Raw genomic sequence first — 10,160 nt, forward strand, 5'->3', positions numbered from 1 at the left:
AACTTATATTGTCTAATGTCTGTGGTACATTATGTGCATACACTACAGTACTACTAACATATCGAGTTCTTAGGTTTTCGCGATTGTTACACATAGGAAATGAAACTATTTTTCCGGATTTAAATCCGGAAAAATAGTTTCACTACTAACATAGTTTTCGAAAAACACATTGTTTACTTACAAAACTAGACTGTTTGTTGTCGATATATAAAGCTTATTATTGTTATTATATATCCCCTATTTAAGCATAAAACAGTGATCGACAAATGTACGGTTTACAAGCGCACATTTTTCTTCCGCTCACCTTGCGCTCTACTTTGTGCCCTACTGTCCGTGGCCCACTGTCCGTGGCTTACATACATTACATGGGCACATAAGTAGGCAAGTAATTTTAGTGTTAAACGAGCATTCACTTCATCTAGACATCTTGAGTGTTTAACGAACATTCATATGTCTTAACGTAACAACAACGTAAGAGATACACATCCTCAACGAGCCTTGTATCTTCTTACTTTATTAATAAACTTTATACTTTTATCATCTATCAATTTAAACAATTAGGCGTCAATACTATAGCGTAGTATTGGCCCCTATAACAAATGTCTTTCGCAGAATCTTGAGTTCACTCTCCTGAAAAGTTGTAATTTTGGAGATGTGACCTTGTTACAACCAGGGTGCTAATTGTGTCCAGTGATTATAAGCGTAATTTGCAAAAGGTTAATTGTTAATGATTTTTTTTGTGATACCAAGTGACAGGACGAACAAGTCGTGCGCCTGGTGGTAAGCGACACGCTTGTCAACAACAGTTGCAGTGCCACTTAGTTATTTAAATCGCAAAGATCTGAAGGGCACAGCACCCTTATCCTTCAAAACTGAATCACATCAATACTTTCATTTCTTGTACAAACCATTTCATGTACACGGATCGTGAAAAAAATACAACATTTTGTTCTCAAAAAGTCACTCTCGATCTCACAAACAATCCTTCGGGCGATGACAAATTTGATAAATAAACGACTCTAGACCGTAATTGAATAAACTTGAAAGCTTATTTCGAGTTAAGTCGCTAAGCTATTTACCAATTTAATACTAGATTTTGCGCAACTAATTTTGGGTTTTCTCTTATTCAAACCGACAAAACTCATAGTCGGCCAACGTGAATTAAAGTAATAAGTTTCCCTTATTAGTCGTTAGCTATAATAAGAAGTGCTTATCCTTAATAACACTAGCACGTCGCCGGCCAAGGAACATAAAGGGCCATTTAGATGCTGCTATAGCAAGCAATAATCGCCATAAGATTTTTTTATGATATCACGTGACGAAACAAAAAAGTCTGCGCCTGGGGGTAAGCGACACACCCATTTATAATAGTAGCAGTGCCACAAAGAGGTTTAAATCATAAAAATCCGAGGGGGAACTGCCACTGCCCCGTAATCCTAACACATAAGTTGACAAGACTCATGTGCCTGTAATTTCACCAGCCGCCTTCAAAATTGAAACGCAGTAATGCTCCCTTTACTGCTTGGCGGCAGATGTAAGGTGGCAGTACTTCCCTGGATGAACTCTTTCTCAGGGCGCTTGTGACGATGCGACTTCTGTCTGGTTCCTGGCCATTTATTTTCAAATGTTGAATCGCTCTTTAATTCCTTTGCCACGTCATTCTCACTCTGTTTCATTCCGTCGTCATTCTCTGCTTAACCTCTGAACCGAGCACTCATGCTTGTCTTCACCGCTAATTTTGATCCGTTTACCAGTTTCCATTTTAAATCATGTGCCTATTTAATACCACTAAAATCTATAAATATTTCTAAAATACGGCCCTTTCGGAGTAAGTCTACTGTCTCACAACTTATAGTATTTAAGTAGGAAGTGTTTTTTAATATTGTACCTGTTTTTTCATACCATTTTTTTGTTACAGCCCTTTCTTTCACCTTTATCGTATACAATAAATTTATGTGATCGAGTAATCTAATTTATTGCTCTCCTATTGGTGGCTTACATTCTTTTCTAGCTCTACTATTACTTACGATTATGGTATCTTTATGTTTACGTACATACAAGGACTAAAATCTCACCTACAGTTATGTCATGCGAGATTGGCAAGTAAAGGCCCAGTTACAAGGAGAGAGTTTCTCGTCTTAGAGATACGATTATCGAAAGAATATGAAAAAGTTTCTTTCGTTTCTTGTCGTTTTTAAAATAGGTTACGATATGAACCTCTATAGAGCTGATGAAATACTTGAAAACATATTCCTTCTGACGGAGAGTTCAAAAACTAAATAATATAAAGGGAAAAGCGGAAAACTTTACTGATCATGATTATTGTGCTGTAAAGGTAGAAGAAAATGACTTTAAAACAACTTGTGATACCATAAATTTATAGCCCTCATTAATGATAAACTTTGTCGTATCTTACACCAAACTGACGTATAAAAGTGACTATCATACAAATTTATTCAGTAGGCCTATCGAACCTTACAACAATTTGTCGTATATGAATATAGACGAATTACCAAAGTATAATAAATTATAAAATGTTTTGAAACAGGAATATCAAACAGCATAGGAATGTGGACTGTAATAAATGATCTATTTGATTTTGTAATAGATACGGAAAATAATTATTATTACACTCGTATATAGAAGCTATGTAGGCTTCTTGTATCTGTGTTCCATGGACGCCTAAGGGCGCATTTATCGACACGAATTTCATCACGCAGCAGAGTCCGCGTTGCCACCGCGCCGAATCCGCGTGCGTCTGTCACGGCAAAATACGCTCTATTTATATATACGCTAACCTATAAAACTAAATCTTTATACACTTTAACTTAAATGAGCGTACCGGGCGCGCGGGCGTGTCTGGCTTGAATTTGGTCTACTCGGCAGCCGCGCGGTTGTATTATTCAGAGGAATTTAAATGTTGTTGCCTAGTAAATAGAATTCAGATTCGCCATTAATGTACATGAAGGCGTGGTAACTGGGCAGTCGCCGCGCGACAGCCGCGCGAAAACTTTCTCCTCGTGTAACTGGGTGTTAAGGGTCCGTGTAATGAATTCTGGGGGTCCATAGCGAGCCTACTTATTACATTAATAAAAAAATGGTATGAGTAAATGTTGTGAGTAAACAGGTACTGTGCGCGTGATCTTTGTGAATTTTCGCACCCTTTGTCGACGTCCATTATTGGAGCGGGCGAAACGCGCGACTTTTCTAGAAGGCTCCGTGGGCTCTTTGAAATTTTGAGTGATCCATGTCTAGAAAAAGATTGAGAAACCCTGTTACAGAGGTAAGGATCAGAGTTGTTGTAATTCAAGTCCTTTTACAAATCAGCAGATGCTATTTTATATAATAGGGGTTAAAGTATGAAATTGCCGATTTGTACTGAAAATCTAAATTGTTTATTTTTTAAATTTTTAACAAATTTATTTAATCAAAATAGTTGCCATTATTATCTATACATTGCTGCCATCTAATGGGAAGGTTATTAATGCCTTTGCGATAGAACTCCGACGATCTAGACTGCACAAACTGTGTGAAAGCATTTTGTACTGCCTCCTGGGAAGAAAACGTCTTGTCACGTAGATAATTGTTCAAATCACGAAAAAAATGGTAGTCCGTTGGAGCAAGGTCTGGTGAATACGGAGGATGACGAATGGTTTCTAACTGCAGGGTCAAAATGGTTTCTCGTGCTGTGTGAGGTCTCGCGTTGTCGTGGAGCAATAATGGTGAAGATCGATTCATGAGTCGGGGCTGTTTTACTGCTAGTTTTGTCAACATGGTTCGGAGTTCGGCACAATAGACATCTGCCGTTATTGCTTGACCAGATCGGAGAAAACTATAGTGAATAACACCATGCTGAGACCACCAAACAGTTACCATTACCTTTTTATTGGTAAGTTTTGCTTTAGGACACTGTTGTGGCATTTGGCCTGGGGTCAGCCATTGCATTTTTCTTTTCCGGTTATCATAAAGAATCCACTTTTCATCACATGTTACAATTCGATCCAATATTCCTTCATTTCTGTACCGGTTCAACAAGGCAACACAAGTTTCAACGCGCGTTTCTTTCTGCAGATCAGTCAAATCATGAGGCACCCATTTTTAGTATTTTTTTATTTTATTGATTTGACGCAAGTGAGTCAATATTGTGGGTAAGGTAACGTTAAACCATGCCGCTAATTCCTGGGTAGTTTGACTAGGATCGGCTTCCACTATCTCTCTTAATTCATCGTTATTCACCTCGTGTGGGCGGTCTTCCTCGTGGCTCGTTCTATAAGTCGAAATTTCCATCACGAAAGCGTTTAAACCAAAATCGCACGGTGCGTTCATTAGTAGACCCCTCTCCAAACGCAGCATTGATATTGCGGGCTGTTTCTGCCGCGTTAGTTCCGCGTCGGAACTCGTATTCAAAAATCACTCGAATTTTCGCAGTATCCATCTTTCTTGTCTAAATTGAATAACAAAAACAATTGAAAGTCGATATTCAAATGTTTCAAATTTAAAAAAAAAAAAATCACAGAAACCATTTGAAAAAAGTTTCATTCGAAAACCTCAAACCATGAAGATTCTATGAAAATTCAAAGAACCTATTGCAATAAAACGGCAATTTCATACTTTAACCCCTAATAATATATATTTTTGCGGGATAAAATAAACATTTACTATTATTATATTATCATGTTTTTCCTTTTGGTTTTCAACGCTCCAAATGTCCAGTTACCAGCTAAACTATTTTACAGAGTATGTTAGCTACAAAACGTCCGATTCGTACGCTTCCCGTGTATCTTGTTATGTCGAGCAGAACGTCCAGTTTTCCCGAAGTCTCGAGCGAGGCTGATTGCGCCGAGGGGCATTTCAAAAAATTACATTTCGCCTATCTACAGGCCAGGCCCTGCGAATACAAAGTACCGACTGCTCGATTAGCAGCTGGCGAAATGAGTTTGACGTTTTCTAAACAAAAAAAGATGATTTTGAATTTGGAATTCGAGCTATTAAAATATTTATATTTCTGTAGGTGAGAAGTTACAATTTTCTATGTAGTTTTTTTTAAACGAAAAAGAGGCCACTCCACACAATATGCACCTTGCAATCCAGTCATTTTCTGCCTATCGCAGTCCACTGCTAGACATAGGCCTCCTCCAATGTGCGCCATTTCGCCCTTTAGCAAGTCGTCACTCCACCTGGCCGGAGGGCGTCTTACACTATGTTTGCCGAGTCGCGGTCCCCACTCTAGAACTCGTTTTCCCCATCGGTTATTGGTCCTTCGACATATATGGCCAGCCCACTGTCACTTCAGCTTGCTTATTCTACCAGCTATGTTGGTGACCTTGGATAACCTCATTACGAATTGTGTCCTTCAGAGAAACTCGAGCATAACCCGTTCCATAGCGATTTTAAATTGGTGGACTAGCCGTATAGTGATTGTCCACGACTCGGCTCCGTAAATCATAACAGGCAGGACGCACTGGTTGAAAATATTTATTTTCAGATTTTATGGTATGGGTGACGAGAAGACTCGACGTAGACGACGACCTTGCAGTCCAGAGGATTCTCATTATTATGGATGCACATTACGATTGCATTTTATGAAAATCGATTCAAATTTGTACGATCTGACGCTTTTTTGTTTGATCGATTTATTTCAATGCGATTTTCAAGCGAATTGTATTCAATAGAAAGACAAATCGAATTGTCTAGATCAGAAAGCAATAAGCTTTTGTGATAATATCTCTGAATAGGAATTATACTCGATTTTAGGCGTTAATGACTTTTAACCCGATTTAAAACCGGTATTAACAAAGTACCTGGTTAAAACCCGGGTGCTTGCCCATCTTTGATTGTGGCGCTGCAGACACTACTTTTCATACAATATCCAGAAGCGCCATTGTCAAAAATGTAATAAAATTGAGCTAAAAATTACTGAAACGCCACTGCAGAGTTTCTACAATAGTCTAATGTGACAGGCGCAGTGGCAATGTCTCCAAGATCGTTGCTATTTAAAAGCTCTGAGTGGCACTGCAACTGTTATGGATAGGCGTGTCGTTTACTACCAGGCGCACGACTTATTCGTCACTTGGTATTATTTAAAAAATGTCAAAAACAAACAGACTAGATAGAGAGACACAAAACTTCAAATTTATAACTCTCCTTTTTTGCGTAGGGGGTTAACAACTAGATAAATGACTTATCACCAATTATAGGCTTCTTACCACGATATGAGTTTAAGTTTTCGATATTTCTCGCCAGTCAACCAGTGACCATGGAGCGTAAAACCGTTCCAAAATACCGGGAAAACAAAAACAACTCATACCGTGGTAAGAAACCCGCAATTAGTGATAACCATGTTTTTTTTAACAATTTAAATTAACGGGAAGAACAAGGTCGTGCGTTTGATGGTAAGCTACAGGGCTGTGTATAACAGTTGCTGTGCCACTCAAAGCTTTAAATCGCAAAGATCTGAGGTGCACTGCCAACGCGCCCGTCACCGGGAGCCTTAAGTTGGACAAGTCCGCCTGTAATTTCACCAGCACCCTTCAAAATTGGAACATACTGTTGACATTACTGCTTGGCGGCACATATAGGCAAAGTGTCCCGGGTTGAAACGTCAAGGAGCTCTATTACTACTTAATGTAGTGAATAGTCACGAAATTTTAAAAATCTTTATAAAAAGTGGATAAGTACAATACAATACAATTATATTGTCTGTCTGAGAGTACCGAAAGCCGTTCACATTAGCACTTGTTATTGGTATTGTAAAGCTTTCCTGTGGTTATTTTTCTTCAATATGTAACAGGCTTTCTACAAATTTTAAAAATATAATAAAATCTCTAGAACGAGACCGGCAACACAAAGCTCGTTCTGACAATCACGTAGTTTGTAATTCGATTGGACCAACGACTGAGCCTTGGCTGGGAACATATTTTATGGGTGCCAAGAAAAATATAAAAATATTTTTTATTTACTTCGTTATTGGCTCCTGATTAACTTGTGGTTTGTTTGTAGTTTCCCTTTGAGTTGTATTTCTGAATTGGATACTGTTTTAGAATAAAAATGGATTCTTAACAAAGGAATTTTCTATGATATTATTATTTGCTGTTTCTTTCAATTCTTAAGTAGCTTATTGCTTAACACAGTATGTTTTAGACGAAATAACTTTTGAAGCTTCCTAGAGGAAATGTGGATGTCGTTTAAAAAACTGAAAAAACCCAATACAAAAATTTGTAAATTGTATGCATAGTTGTATGTGTCCTTATGTAATTGGAAAACGTGTTGTGTAATACGTAACGGAATCAAAGAATATGTTATCGAAAAATGTATTCTTATGGCATTGAAGAATGTGTTCTGACAGACTCGGAAAATGTGTTCTTACAGCAATAAAAAATGTATTTTAACGCAATCGAAGATATCTTCTTATTGCACCGGAAAATGTCTTCTTCGAAAATCGAAAAATGTTTGATAACGGAATCGAAGTGTATGTTTTTACGTTACCAAAAAATATATTCACATTGAAAAATGTGTTCTTACAGTGCTGACAAATGTGTTCTCATGGAATCGGAAAACGTGTTGTAACGGAATCGAAGAATGTCATCTTATGGCTTCGAAAAATGTGTTTTTATGACTCCGAGAAACAGTTATTTCTGCGTCGATAAATATTTTCTTATGGAATCGGAAAATGAGTTATAACGGAATCGAAGAATGTTTTATTACGTAACCAAAAAATATGTTTTTATGGCATTGAAAAATGTGACCCTACGGCAATGTAAAACGTTTTCTAACGGAATGGAAGAATATCTACTTACAGCGCCGAAGAATGTGTGCTTTGCGGCCAGGTATCAAATCAATAAGAATTCTATTCAATAATGTTATGCTTTGCCACCTTTTTGATAGTTTTGCATTATTATGACGAGTATTGTCGTTGTTATATGACTCTCTTATTTTAGTTACGACTACTCGTATACATGTAAGTTCTATGACGCCGAAATAATTATTAGGCTGAGTTAACGTTTGTATCTGTGTGTATCAGGATTTCAGGCGCGTGCCAACAACTCGCACGATCACAAGTCGCGTTTAACTAGAAGTTATGATACGCGTTATTGATACGCGACACAGGGTTTGATATGCTAAAATAGTAAGCGGTATGTGTATTCAGTGCGATGTATTACAGTTTTGGTGTCTACTATATTTTGATCCGTGTGTAATTAATGTATTCCTATGATTTACTGATTTGTACGCACTGAGAGAGATAAAGAAAACGACTGACCTAATGACTGCAATGGCCGCTTAATATGCCTACACTCATTCCCACCTAAGTTACGGAATTATCCTTTGGGGAAATAGTGTGCACGCACGAGAAATATTTACAATCCAGAAAAGTTGCATCCGTATTCTTTGTAATTTGAGTAGTACGGATAGCTGCAGACAGCACTTTAAACAATTTAAAATTTTGACTTTGTGTTCTATATATATTTAAGAAATTTGTAAAAATGTTAAACAACACCCTGACTTTTACACTAACACTGGCGACCTGCCTCAACGCCACACTTTTAGACCACGCAATAGATTGCTTCTGCCACGATCTCGGCTACACATACACAGCTGAAGTCACCACGCCCATTATTAAAAACGAGGAAAAGTATTCACTGTTTCTAAATAAATTAAAATTACATCTTATTAATAAATGCTATTACAATTTAAATGGTATTCATTTGATGACAAATAAAAATAATAATATTATAATAAATTTGAATAATAAATAAATGTTAATTATTTACTGTAAAGTTATGCTATTGTAATCTAATCAAATTCAAACTTTCAAGTGACATAATTCTACTCATAATATGACGTATTTCTTTATTATTACATGACTTTTTTTATTTTATGTTATTATTTGATAAATAACAATTTTAACTAATAATTGAAACCTCGGCCTACCTCTGCTGTTATTGTTATCCCCAACAAAGAGCTGATATGTATAGCCTTAGAATAATAACGCATAGAATGATAGTTTCATAAAAAACGAACTGTCACAAGTAAGGCAAAAATCAAATTCATGTAGGCGTAAGCAACTTGTATTTACGCTCGTCGGCACGCACACAAATATACAAATAATGATGCCATGGAATAACATTTCCCTCAAAAGTGGGGAAATTGTATCTTGCTTAACTCATCGTTAAGTTAGAGGTGCCTACAGATTTGCTCGATTTTGTCGATCGTTACTGTCGATCAGGTGCCTACAGATATGCTCGATTTTGTCGATCGTTACTGTTGATCGACAACGTCAAGTGACAGGAATTTTCAAAAATTTATTTTTGGTAATCCTTATGGAAATGGCATTTATATCTGAATACACGAAGGCGGACACGACTTTTCTCATTTCGAAGTCCAAGATGGCAGACACGTCTTTTCGAATAATGCAATATGGAACTCGTTTTCGAGGTACTCGAGGTGCTCATCACGAATATGGCATTTATTTCTAAATCCAAGATGGCGGACACGACTTTTGAAATAAATGCAATATGGGTATCATTTTCAAGGTATTAGGGGCTGCTCATTCCGAATATAGCACATATTTCTAAATCCAAGATGGCGAAGAATTAGAAGAAGAAGAATTAGAAGTCTTGTCCCCCATCTTGTATTCAGATATACATGCCATTTCCTTATGGTTTACCAAAAATACATTTTTGAAAATTGTTGTCAACCATCTTGGATTTAGAAATTAATGCTACATTTGTAATAAGCACTCTAAAACTCCTTGAAAACGTCTATAATTCTCAATCGTTACTGTCGATCGACAATGTCGAGCAAATCTGTAGGCACCTTATTAAATACTACCCAATTCTTATTTAACTCATATGTGAACAAAAACCTACAAGCGAGTTTAAGTGCGACTATCGAATTAGAATATATAAATAGCCTGATATTATCTGTGGGTATGTTTATATGAAAAGTACACGATAACAATTAAGAACCTGAACCTGAAAGTTATATATATACACGATTCTGGAGAACTGACGATGACTTTTTAGTCAGTGTTAGTTTCCTGAAATAATTTTAGTTAAAAACTTTGGGCAAGACAATTTTTTTAAATGAGTATATGATGAACAAGAATAATGATTTTTCACATGAAACTAATGAAGGCAAATACTAAATATATTTCGTAAAAA

General features: G+C 36.8%; 1 protein-coding gene across 1 annotated transcript in view; it reads right to left on the bottom strand.

Annotated features, from left to right (window-relative positions):
* Window positions 1–10,160, bottom strand: part of LOC113236564 (ionotropic receptor 40a) — a 45,215-nt gene that overhangs the window by 16,446 nt on the left and 18,609 nt on the right. The gene's annotated exons all lie outside the window — the stretch shown is intronic.

The sequence above is a fragment of the Hyposmocoma kahamanoa genome, unplaced genomic scaffold, assembly GCF_003589595.1.
Source record: "Hyposmocoma kahamanoa isolate Upper Pololo Valley unplaced genomic scaffold, ASM358959v1 92, whole genome shotgun sequence".
NCBI classification, from domain to species: domain Eukaryota; kingdom Metazoa; phylum Arthropoda; class Insecta; order Lepidoptera; family Cosmopterigidae; genus Hyposmocoma; species Hyposmocoma kahamanoa.